Source organism: Canis aureus, chromosome 25, assembly GCF_053574225.1.
Source record: "Canis aureus isolate CA01 chromosome 25, VMU_Caureus_v.1.0, whole genome shotgun sequence".
Taxonomy (NCBI): Eukaryota; Metazoa; Chordata; class Mammalia; order Carnivora; family Canidae; genus Canis; species Canis aureus.
In genome coordinates this window covers 31,363,194-31,375,286 of record NC_135635.1, presented here as the reverse complement: position 1 = coordinate 31,375,286, position 12,093 = coordinate 31,363,194, and the positions used below count along the sequence as shown (strand labels likewise).

At 36.9% G+C, this 12,093-nt stretch overlaps 1 long non-coding RNA gene across 1 annotated transcript; it reads right to left on the bottom strand.

The window, feature by feature from the left end:
• Positions 1–426: 426 nt before the first annotated feature.
• LOC144297156 (uncharacterized) lies at positions 427–11,199 on the bottom strand. The gene is made up of 2 exons (XR_013364251.1): positions 10,982–11,199; positions 427–641 (listed from the first exon to the last, which is right to left on the bottom strand). It is a non-coding gene; the product is annotated as an uncharacterized LOC144297156 (long non-coding RNA).
• Positions 11,200–12,093: the final 894 nt, after the last annotated feature.

The following is a 12,093-nucleotide window of genomic DNA, read 5'->3' as shown; positions in this document are numbered from 1 at the left end:
CAATGGATAGTTATTGGCAAAAATCCCACTAATTCTTTGATTTGTTTAATAAAAGTGATTTAAAAAAAATCAAATGGATCACTGGGCAGGAATTTGACCAGAAACACCTTCCAAGTGATAATTAGCTAGCCAATTTTTTCCCGAGTTTTATGTTACCATAAATATTCATGACACAGTCCCCATCAAATTGTAAGTTCTTCAGGAAACACTGTTATCAGTTTAAGAACATGAATCAGACTGATAAAGCTAATTGGTTAGGGTTCTTTTTTCTCCTTCATTTTAAATAAAGCTGTCGAAGGTTCCCAGGGTAATGAAGAGCTTTGTTGTTATGACAACTGCTTATTCCTTTCCCTTTGAAGAAGCCTGTGATGTGATAGGCAACACATCAGGAATAATTAAAACAAATGATAAGCGAGACACATCCGCTTAGAGGAATAAACCAGCACAAATTTAAACCATTTTACTGGCTTTTAGGTCCTCTTTTCATGGCAGGAAGTTCACATCATCTGTGCTGGTCATTTGTGCCAATTTCCACCATTTCTTGATCCGATAAATGCATCATTCTGAGAGGATGTAGGTACATACTGAGATCTTTTTCATCCGGTGCTTCTCACTGTCTGACCCACTCTTCTGCAGATGGTCTGAAACAGAGAACTGATGGTTTATCAGGGCAATGAAGCGCACTCTAAAATGATTCCAAAAGCTCACATGGTTTACTTACTCTGATTTCTTCAATCAAAAGGGAATTTGTGCTGTGACCTTTGTGCTCACTCCCCAGAACCATAACACAGTATTCACTTGTTGCTTTGTGGTAGGCCTTTCACATTCCCTTTCTGCCTTAACCTCTACAACAATTCAGGAAACTTGTTGATATTGTTTCACAGAGGAGGAATATAATCCCAGAAAATCTAAGGGACCTATTCAAGGTACTATGGCTGAAAACAGGCAAGAATTCAAACTCAAGTGTTTTTTTTTTAAACTCTAATTGGTCTTTATATAATTCTATAGCTGAAGGAGACAATTGGTTTGAATAATTAAAATGAAACAGATAATTCTCTACTCAGGTATACGGTTTTTGTTAATCCAGTTCCTCATTTCTTTGCTAAACACAGCCTATCTAGCCTAATGCATTTTTCCCCAACTCCAGGACATGAATTGTTGGGAGTAAAAAGAATTTTATAAATAAAACACAAAATCTTTTATTTAAAAAGATAGACAACAAAGTAGGATTTAAAATATTTGGGTTCCTTCACACATAGTAAGGGTAAGTATTGTCATATACATATATATACATACATGTAAATATTTTTGTATACATGCTTGTGTATACATGGTGCTAAGTCATGGTCTGAAATATTTGAAAGCCACCTCTCTAATACTATCATCTTTCCCCTGCTAAGTCTCTAATTCCACTTCACTTCTCTTTCTTTGCCTTTTTTGATTCTGATAGACATGAAATGCAGTGGGAAATATTTGTCTTTAATAAATAGTATCTGCAAAAGCAGACTTGGCTACTTCTCTCTGAAATAATACTAAGAAGTATGCTGTCCCTTTTACATGAAATTCAAGATTCTATTTTGTCATCATGAGGGTCAGGGAGACAAGACCTCAGTGAAAATGACGCTGCAGCCATCTGAGTCCAACCGCATGCACACTGACTGGCAAATGTGGCTTTTATTCCACATTTTCTGTGAATATCTGTAGTTTTACTAAATGGGGTTAACTGCTGCTCTTCTTGAAAATAGCCCCAAAGAATTGGGGAGGGAAATTATATGGAAGGAAGGAATATGAGAGTATATTGGATAGATGGGTATACTTCTATGTAGTCTTCTTGCCCAAAATATTTAACCTGAATTCACTGAGGCTGTAGACCTAATCATAGAGGAAATACAGGGACTGGAGGCACATGTTAAATGACACCATAGAGAAACAGACGAGTCCAGAGTGTGGGATACTGTAGAAGACAGATTGGTCCGGATTTTTCAAAAAGGTAGTGTCATGGGGGAAAAAAAAAGAAGCAGGGATTAGATGGTATATTAAAAGAGACCAAAGAGATAATTAACAACCAACTGTAATAAGTGAGACCTGATTGAATATTGCTTAGAAAAAGAGTATATGAAAATCATTTTTGGCAAAATTGAGGAAAATTATATATGAATTGGATGGTAGATATTATGGAATTATTGTTCATTTTCTTCAGTGTGATAATATTATGGTTATGTAGTTGAATGGCTTTATTCTTAGGACATACATGGTGAAGCATTTAAAAATGAGGTGTCATGTCCCTATCTGTAATTTAGTTTCTAATCTATCTATCTATCATCTATCTATCTATCTATCATCTATCATCTATCTATCTATCTATCTATCTATCTATCTATCATCTATCTATAATCTATAAAAAGGGAGAAATATATATTGAGAAGGGTGGCCAAATATTTGTGACTAGTAAATCTAGGTTAATGATATATGAGTATTTTTTTATACAATATTACAACTTTTCTGTATTCTTAGGACATACATGAATACAGTTTAAAAGTTTTCAAAGAAAAAGTTGAGGGAAGAAACAAAACATATGGTATAATTTTCCATTTATATAAAGTTTAAAAATAGAAAAAAATAATCTATGGTGTCATGATTAGATGTCATTAGATGTCAGGATATCCATGACTTCAGGAAAGTCCTACAAGGATTATGATTGGGAGGGGACACAAGTGGACTGAGGTCTAGGAATGTACTCATTCTTAACTTAAGGAGTGCTTAGATGGATGTGTTCCCATTGAGATAGATCACTAGGATGCATACTTATTATTTGTGCGTGTTTTCTATATATCTTGTGCTTAAAAAAGTTAAAAGAGAGTAGAGAAGTGATATTTTAGAGTAGTTTGTTTCTGCTAGGGCCCAGTGATTGATTTTTTCAACATGAGGAAATGCTGGACTTACCAAAGACAATGTCTGAGTTTTGGCAAGGCTTTCAGATATCTCTTGAGTTTGGGAAAATAGGGGCTTAAGCTAATCTGCATAGTTTCTGTGTGTAGCTAATTAAAAAATATTTTGCTGTTAAAATTGCTTATTTATATGTAAAATAAATTATAGTAATTAAAAAATGATTATTGCTTCAGATGTTGAACTTGAAAGCCCTGCTATACAATGTATGATTATCATACTCCTTTAGGCTTATTATTATACAGTTGTGTTATAGCTATTTCTGTAAGACTTTTATAATAGGATCCAAAATAATATCCTTTTTTTTATCATGAAAATTTGGGTTTGTCTCCCAAAGGTAATAGTACCGCTAGGTGGAATAGAATCTGTTTTATGGGCAAAAATGGATTTCTCTCAATTGGTATCTCTCTAAGCCTTTTACTTTGGGTTAGAAAGAGAATGACTAATTCTCCTCACTTTCAACTACTCACCTGTCATTATGGATGGTTGCAGGTCTACTGGATGGTGATTTGGAAGGCTTTCATTTACTGAAACACTTGCTGCTCATGGAGGCTGCTAGGTATGTGTTTAACTTTTTGAGAAATTGTTAAACTGTTTTATATAGTGGTTGTTCCACTGTACATTTTATCCAGTAGGACATGAGAGTTCTAGTTGCTTCACATCATTAGTATTTTTAATTTTAGAGAATTTTTAAAAAGATTTTATTTATGTATTTGAGAGAGAGAGAGACAGAGACAGAGATAGCTAGAGAGCACAAGTAGTAAGAAGTGGGAGAAACAGACTGCCCCCTGAGCGGGGAGCCTGACATGGGACTCCATCCCAGAACCCTGGGATCATGACCTGAGCCCAAGGCAGACACTTAACCAACTGAGCCACCTAGACATCCGATTTTAATAGGTGTTTGATAGTATTTCATTGTGGTTTTAATTTACATTTCTCTAACTACTAATGATGTTTAAAATCTATTCAATACATTTTTATTATTTTTATGTTGTATACTAATTATCCTTCAGGGGGAGTTAAATAATAAGAAAAAAGTTTATTTTTCATAGTTTCTAATGCATTATTTCTGCTTGTGCTTTAAAAAAATATTTTGCCTTCGCTATGAAAGAGTTTTTTATTGGATATAAAATCCGAGGTTGATAGTTTTATTCTTCCAGTACTTTAAAGATGCTGCTCCACTATCTTCTCAGTTGTCTTGTTTCCAGTGAGAAGTCAATTATCCTCCTCATCTTTGTTCTTCTGTATATAATGTGACTTTTTGCTCCCTAACCAATTTTTCTGTTTACTACTGGTTTTAAGCATCCTAATTATGATGTTCCTTGGTGTAGTTTTCTTCATGTGTTTTATTGTGCTTGGGACTTGTTGAGCTTCTAGGATTCATGGGTTTATAGTTTTCATCAAATTTAGAAAAAATTTGATCATTATACTTTTAAATATTTTATCTGTCCACTCTCTTTTATGGATACCAATTATATGCATATTAAGCCACTTGAAGATGTTCCACAACTCCCAGAAGATCTTCTCATTTTTCCCCCCAATGTTTTTCTTTCTGTATTTCTTTTTGGATGGTTTCTAATTCTATGTCTGAAAATTCAATATTTTTATCTGCAGTATCTAATCTGTTACTGTTCCCATAAGAGGCATTTTTCATTTCAGATATTATAGTTTCATTCCTAGAAGCTTGATTTGCACCTTTTATATATTTTCACGTCTCTACTTAACATGTTCAATCTTTCCTTTAACTTAGTAAACATATCAAATGGTTACAATAACTATTGCAGTGTCCTTGTCTGCTAATCCCACCACCTGTTCGATTTCTGGGTGGAATTCTATTATGGCATAGAATTCTTTTATACTCCAGGGAGACCCACCATAGATCTCCACAGTGCTGCTCACAGCCCCTTTTACCCTGTGAATTTGAGCTTCCATGGCTTACCTAGACTTCTGACTCTGTTTTCTCAAGAACACCTCTGGGATCTACTTGGGTTCTTCTTATTGTGCTACAGCCTGGAAACTCTCCTCAGTTAGGAAGCTGGGGCATTCATAATGTTCACCTCGTTTCTTTCTTGTCTCTCAGTGATTGTTGTCCTTAATTTTCTGATGTTCAATTTCTGAAAACCACTCCTTTGATATATTTTGTCTTTTTTTTTAGGTTGTTTTGGTCCAGAGGGATAATGGTTACTGTTCTTCATCTTGACTGGAAGTGGATGTCTCTTTGTCATTCTTGACCACCTGTTGGAATTTCACTATGACTACCACTACTACAACACCAACAAGAAACACCAAAAGAAAAAAAAAATAGCCCTAGCAGAGAATTGAATAATGGTGAAGAACATAAATTTCTTACACACAATTGTTACTTAATAAATATTAAACAGGTAAATAAGTGAAGTATTGTACTTGGAAAAGATAACTTCTGTGGAGAAGTAAAAAGGAGGAGAAGAAGCAGAATTGTGTTTGCCTTCTTAACACATCTTATTCATGAGGATAACAGAAATAAGCCTTCAGTTGTGCCATTTGTCAGATATTACTGGTTCAGAAAGCAACAATGGCAGGTGTAGATGCCAGGGAAATGAAGCATTACTATTTAACAGAATGGGCACACTTCAATTTTTTCATGGTAATGTCTTCATAGGAATAAAAGAAAATATTATTTTAGCAGATATGAAAAAAAGTGGACTGAGATTGATAGTGTCTGCAGTGCAAAATATCTTTGGATTGAGATGTGCAGTTTATGAAATAATGTCATAACTCTTCAAAGACCAGTCTCTTGCTGCCCTGATCCCACCCTGAAATTTCTTCCTTTCTCACCAATGAAACGATGTATTGCATGAATGTGGGGATGTTTGGTAGAGCCCAGTGTGTCAATGTAAAACATCATTTTAGCTGTGTGTAATGAGGAATCCTGCAGCCTGAAAAAATGGGAGACTGCTGTGCCAACCAGCATTACTGTGAGCACATTATTTTCCACATAGAGCTGAGGACCACTGCTAGTTTGAAAAAAAAAAAAAAAAACAGACTAAGCCAACTTGGTATTATATAATTCTTGAAACACAACTGCCCTGCACTTTTCTTTTAAATCCACTTAAAGGCTGGAAAGATTTAAGAAGGGATTGTAATGACTTAATATAAGAACTGTGCATAGAATTAGCATGTCTGAAAGTTTTTTTTCCTCCTTTAAACTGTTGAATAAAGGAAGATAGTTTTTGAGATTGAGATATGTGGCTTATTGACATAAAAACCATGTACCACAAGGACCATTTTAGACAATGGTATTATGGCTTTGTTTTTATCCCTTAGGGAGGGACTTCCTCTCCACTGACTTCCACAACACACACCGTGTCAGCAAGTTGGCAACTGAGGAGAAGAGCTAAGGCTGTGGCTTCTATATAGTGCATGACAAATGCTGGAATCTACCCTAACATATTTTTCAAATCAAAATAATTCTATATCATGTAAAAATTCTGTCTGCTATACACATGCAACATGACATGGTTGCAAACATCCTCTGATGAATCCCAAATTTTCATCTACTTCTCATTCATTTGCCTTTGTTAAATTGTGCTATCCCCTGACCTCTCAACATGCAAATATTCCTGGGAGAGATATGATGCATCTCACAGTAAAAGTTTTTATCAGATCATTTTGTTCCTCTTTCATAGAAAAGACTGGTCGATATGAAAGGCCTGAATGCCTTGGGAGAGGAAGGAATAATAGAAGAGATGCAGGAAAGGAAAACAGGATCCAAAGACTTATCTCCTGCTTCAGCATTTTAGTAAGGGGCAGTAATGATTTGTTTATTTATTCAATTCAACAAACATTTATTGAGTGTAAACAATTTATTATTTTTTACCTTCCTTCATACCAAAAAGGAACTTTGGTGTGAAGGATTAGTGACACAATCCCAGTTCTCCATGGAGACATGACACAGACCTAAAAGCTACGGAATAACAAGTTTTATATATATATATATATATATATATATGTAAAAAAAAGATTGATCATAGTTCAAAGTATAAAGTGCTATATAAATTAGTTTATCATAGGTTATGCTAAGTCCAGTTCAAAAGAAAGGAGAACTCTAGGAAAAAACTGTAGGATTTAGTGAGGATGGATGTCTCCAAGATTTCTAGTTTGGGCAAGTAAGAGTCATCATAACTGAGATACAAAAGGCAGGCAAAGCTTCACATCTAGGGGGAAAGATAATGAGTTCAAGTTTGGAACCATCAAGTTTGAAGGCAACATCCAGTTGGTGGTTGGATAGCCTGGAGCTAAAGAGGGACATTTCTAAACTAGAGGTAGAGATTTTGGAGTTATAGTCTCTAGGTGGTAGTTTAACATTTTGTTGGATGAGATTGACCAGGAAGATCAAATATACTGAAAAGAAGTTCAAGGAAGGTATAAAAATTTTAATGGGCAACATAGGCAGTGCAGAAAAAATGGGATTGGGAAGTGGGGCACAGAAAGGCAGGAAAGAAACCAAGGGACAGTGATGTGACAGAAACCAAGAGAGGAGAACATTTTGTGATAGGTGGGAGGGAATTGTCAGTGGTGTCAAATGCTTTGGGGTTAGTGCAGTCAATCTAGAAATTGGAACCTGGAGAACGATTCAAACAGATTCAGGAAATCAGATTTCAGTGAATTGAAGAGTGAATGTCAGGCAGAGAAGTGTAAATGCTAAATGCAGTCTTTGAAGGCAAGTTATCTGTGACTCTTTTAAGCCCCTCCAAAATGTGGTCTCTGGCCAAAAAAAAATCACACTTTGTCACTAAGGAAATTATCAGAGATATGCACAAAAGTGTATAGACATGTACTAATCACAGCATTATTTATAATGATAAAAAATTGGAAATACCTTTGATGTTCAATTATAAGGCACCAGTTAAGTAATTCATGATCTAGTCATATGATGAAAACAAATTCCTCCCTTAGGGGCACCTGGGTGGCTCAGTGGTTGAGCATCTGCCTTCGGCTCGATTGTGATCCTGGGGTCCTGGGATTGAGTCTCATATCAGGCTTCCTGCAGGGAGCCTGCTTCTCCCTCTGCCCATGTTTCTGCTTCTCTCTTTCTGTGTCTTTCATTAATAAATAAATAAAACCTTTAAAAAAATTCCTCCTCTAAAGTTATACTAAAAAAAATGTACAGACATAAAAACCACTTATGTAGTGTGTTTTCTAAGATGTCTGCATTGAGACAGCATTCATTCTTTTTAATTTTGGGGAAAGTCATTAAAAATGCTATCTACGCCCAAACTAAACCTGACTATGGAGGCAGGGCAGAGATAAGGCAGTTGGTGGAGGGGGATCAGTCAAGGAATGCTTTGTTTTCTTCATCGTCTCCTCTCTCCTCTCTTCTCCTTCTTATTCTTTAATTGGAGACACTAAAACATGCTTATTTGCTAAGAGCAAGGAGACAGTAGAGAAAGGCTTAGCATTATGAGGATTGGGCATGGGATAGGAACAGATTAGTGAGGAAGCAAGATTCATCTGAAGTTGGGAGAAAATTAGATCCAGTGAAGAGATGAAGATTGTGATGTTAAGCAAGAATGAAGGGGGGGAGGAGATAAGAGGTTGGAATATAAATAAGCATGTAGGTGAAGAACAGGTGAAAGTCTGAGAAATGTTCATTCAAGGAGCTTTGCTTTTTCTGTGAAAGAAATAGCCAGATCATCCATCTGCAGAAGGTAAATGGGGCATGGCAGGACTGAAGACTCAGAAAGGTTGAAGTTTAGGAATAAGCCCATTTGTAGGGGATGGGAAATGACACAGCAGTCTTATGAATGAAAACTTACAGAGCATGCCTTGTTTCCTTTCATATCAATTCTATGAGAAGACAATAAAAGGGGAGTAGAGTGTTAGTTTGTTAATGATAGGAATTTCCTTGCATAAATGCATGAGTGAAGAAGGTCCTGCCTCTTTAGCTCATCACCATCATTAGCATGTGTTTATTAAATTCTTATGATCAAGGCACTGAAGAGATTGCAAGAGCAATGAGATATGGTGCCCATCCTTATGGAACTTACATCTGGTTGGGGAGATGAATCACAACCACTTGAAAAGTTAACTACATTACAAGGTAATTTTGCCGTAAGTGATGAAAGTGGCATAAGGAATCAGAGAAATGATTGATCACTTACAACTGGAGTAGTCAAGGAAGATTTCATATTATTCTTACATTGCCTTTGTGTATTTATTTCTCCTTTCCAATAGAGTAGGCACTGCCATATTCATCTTCAGCTTCATCACATTTCTTGGTACATGACAAGCACTCAATAACCATTGCTGAATGAATGGACTAATGAATAAGCGAATAAACAAGTCAAGTAAGATTTGAATGGGCGGAGGGGTAGAAATTCATTTCAGTGGGTTACGGTAACATATAAAAATGTACAAGGAGAAAAGAAGAAGGGAAAAAAGAAAATAGCATTTACTGAATAATTATATGCCAGGCACTGTTATAAATGCCTTCACCTATGATAGAGGCTCATTTCACTGTCAAGATGATGTTGTAAAATAGATATAAATATCCCCACTTTGGAGGATGAAGAAGTTTCAGAGACATTAGGTGACTTGCTCATGTAGTGAATAAATGTCGGCTCTGGGACTGGAACCTCTGAACAGGCTGGTTCTTGGGCAATGGAGAGGTGGGTTTTTATATACTCCCTTGCAAAGATGTGGCTCTCTCCTGTTTGACTACAGCATATTGTTTCTTTATTATTAAATTTCTGTGACCACTAGTTTTGTTTCAGTTCAGCGTGTTATAGATGGCCTGAGTTCCTACTGCCTGAGTTGTCATGGCAAAGGGAAGTCTTCAGTATGGCAAAGAGGTTCTAAGTGACTTGGTCCCGGTTTGTCTCCCCTGATAACTCATTCTCTGCAACTATCCCTCATCACCAATACGAATATGAATGCTCCTGGCTTCCTCACTCACCCTTCTCCACTTTCCCTCATGCTGTTCTCTATGTCCTGAAATGCTCTTCCTCATCTGGGTACTTATTCATCTTTCAAAATTTAACTCCATGGCCACTTCCTCTTTTTCTAACTTACAAATAATATTGGTTTGCATGAATTGACACTTTTGTCTTTATGAGTTTTCATCATATTCTCTTGTCTTTTCCCACAAAGAGCTATATTAAGGGATTCTTATCTTCTCTCTCCTCCCCTAAAGAGCCCCCTGACCAAAGTGCAGTTGGATATTTCTATAGCTACAGTTGGCCTCTGTACTGTAATATCATGAAACACAAGGAAATTTTGTGCATTTGTCCCTAAGGCTATGACTCTGAAATTTTGTATCCTCTGTAACTATGAAATATCCTCCTCTAATTCCATGGGATAAAGAAAAAAGAATGGAAGTTAGGCATACATGTGTTGATTTGTTCAGAGCCCATACACTTGTTCAGTGTTCTCACATTCTGGAATTCCTGTACTGCTCTATGTACATCCGTTCCTGCCCCTATTATATTTCTATCCATTTTGAGATGTATCTACTGAGCTGCTCAAGAGAAGTAGAGAGGAAAAAAAAAAAAGAAGTAGAGAAGATGCTTCTCTAAGCTCTGCCCAGAGGTGGCAGCCAGTATGCAACTGTGCAGGCCTCCTCCAGAGAGCTTTTGAATTTCAGAGGCTGGAAATGAAATGCTGGTGCCCTGAGATAGTCTCTTTCTCAGGAACAGCATGAAACAACACCCTTGTCTAGCTCTAGGGATTAATTAACACTGCTCTAAAATAAATTCCATAGAAGAATTTTGCTTCTCTGCAAAAGAAAGCCATTTTTACATCTAGACTAATTTGCTCTTAGATGTGACTAAGGATGATCTCCTTACATAGTCATCTTCTGGAAACAGCTGATGACTTTAAATCTAAAAAGCACCCTTACTACCACTATGACTAGGTCTTGCCCATAAGGATGCAGAGGGTATAGGAAGTGTGATCTTTGCCATAGGCTGTGCCTAGTGTTCCAGGTGGTGATGGTAATGGAGATTGGGGTTGACATACAGTTTAACCTAACTCGAGAGATAGCCCTGTTGGTACTCACTGGACAGAAAACCAGGAAGGGATAGAGGATTGTTCCAGGAAATCTTAGGAGAGTCTTTGCTGATCCTCTTCTCTAGAGTCAAATGGCAACTAGAAGAGTGGAGCAGCCATGAGGCACCCACAATGCACCACGAAGCCCACCAAGATTCCCAGCTTCTCTGCTCCTCCTCCAGATCTTCTATCTCTCCCTCATTAGTGCTGAGCAATTCCCCAAGGGGTGCTACTCTGCAGCTCTCCTGCCATTGTGCTCTCATAAAGTGGTATCACAGAACAATTGTAGGCTACCTCCCACACTTCATTAAGTTTTACAAAGTCTGATAAAATGTTTGCTTCTTATCAAAGAGAACAAATGTTGTCTTCCAACAGATATACAGGCCAAATAAGGATGTGCACCTAAGGATGCTATGACTAGAGGAGGGAAGGACAGGAGGTAGGCACACTAGGAGACCAGTATCATAAAGGATCAAAATTACATCTTCAAGTGTTCATTAATACAGTTACTAAGATTCCTAAAATCTCTGTATATTAATAATAACTAAAAGCCATAGGTAATTTAAATAAATATCTAACTTTTTGGTTGAAGGTTCCAGTTCTGTGTTTCTTTCTGATTTTAGTGAAATTTGAGGCATCCTGGAAACCCTTTTTCTATATAAAATATATTCCCTAAATTATGAGTAGGAGGGGCAGAGGGAGAGGGACAGAGACTCTCAAGAGATTCTGCACTGAGCACAGAGCCCAATGCAAGGCTCGTTCTCATGACTCTGATATCATGACCTGAGCTGAAACCAAGAGTCAGGCACTTAACACACTGCACCACCCAGGTGCCCCAACACAATAACATTTAGCACTTATTGAGTCTCTTCTATTAATTGTGGCTCAAAGGACCACATTTATGCTGGAAGCAAAAAAGTAAATAGAATGTAGTCCCTACTCTGAGGGAGCTTCTAAGAGAATGGAGGATGCCAACATGTAAGTTAATCATGGCAAAAGAGCCAGAGAATGTTTCAAGTATGTGGGAAATTGAAAAGCAGTGATTGTTCATGCCTGAAGGTGTTGAGAAAACCTACTCAGATAAAGTGACATTTCAGTGTGAGAACCTTGAAAGATAGATAA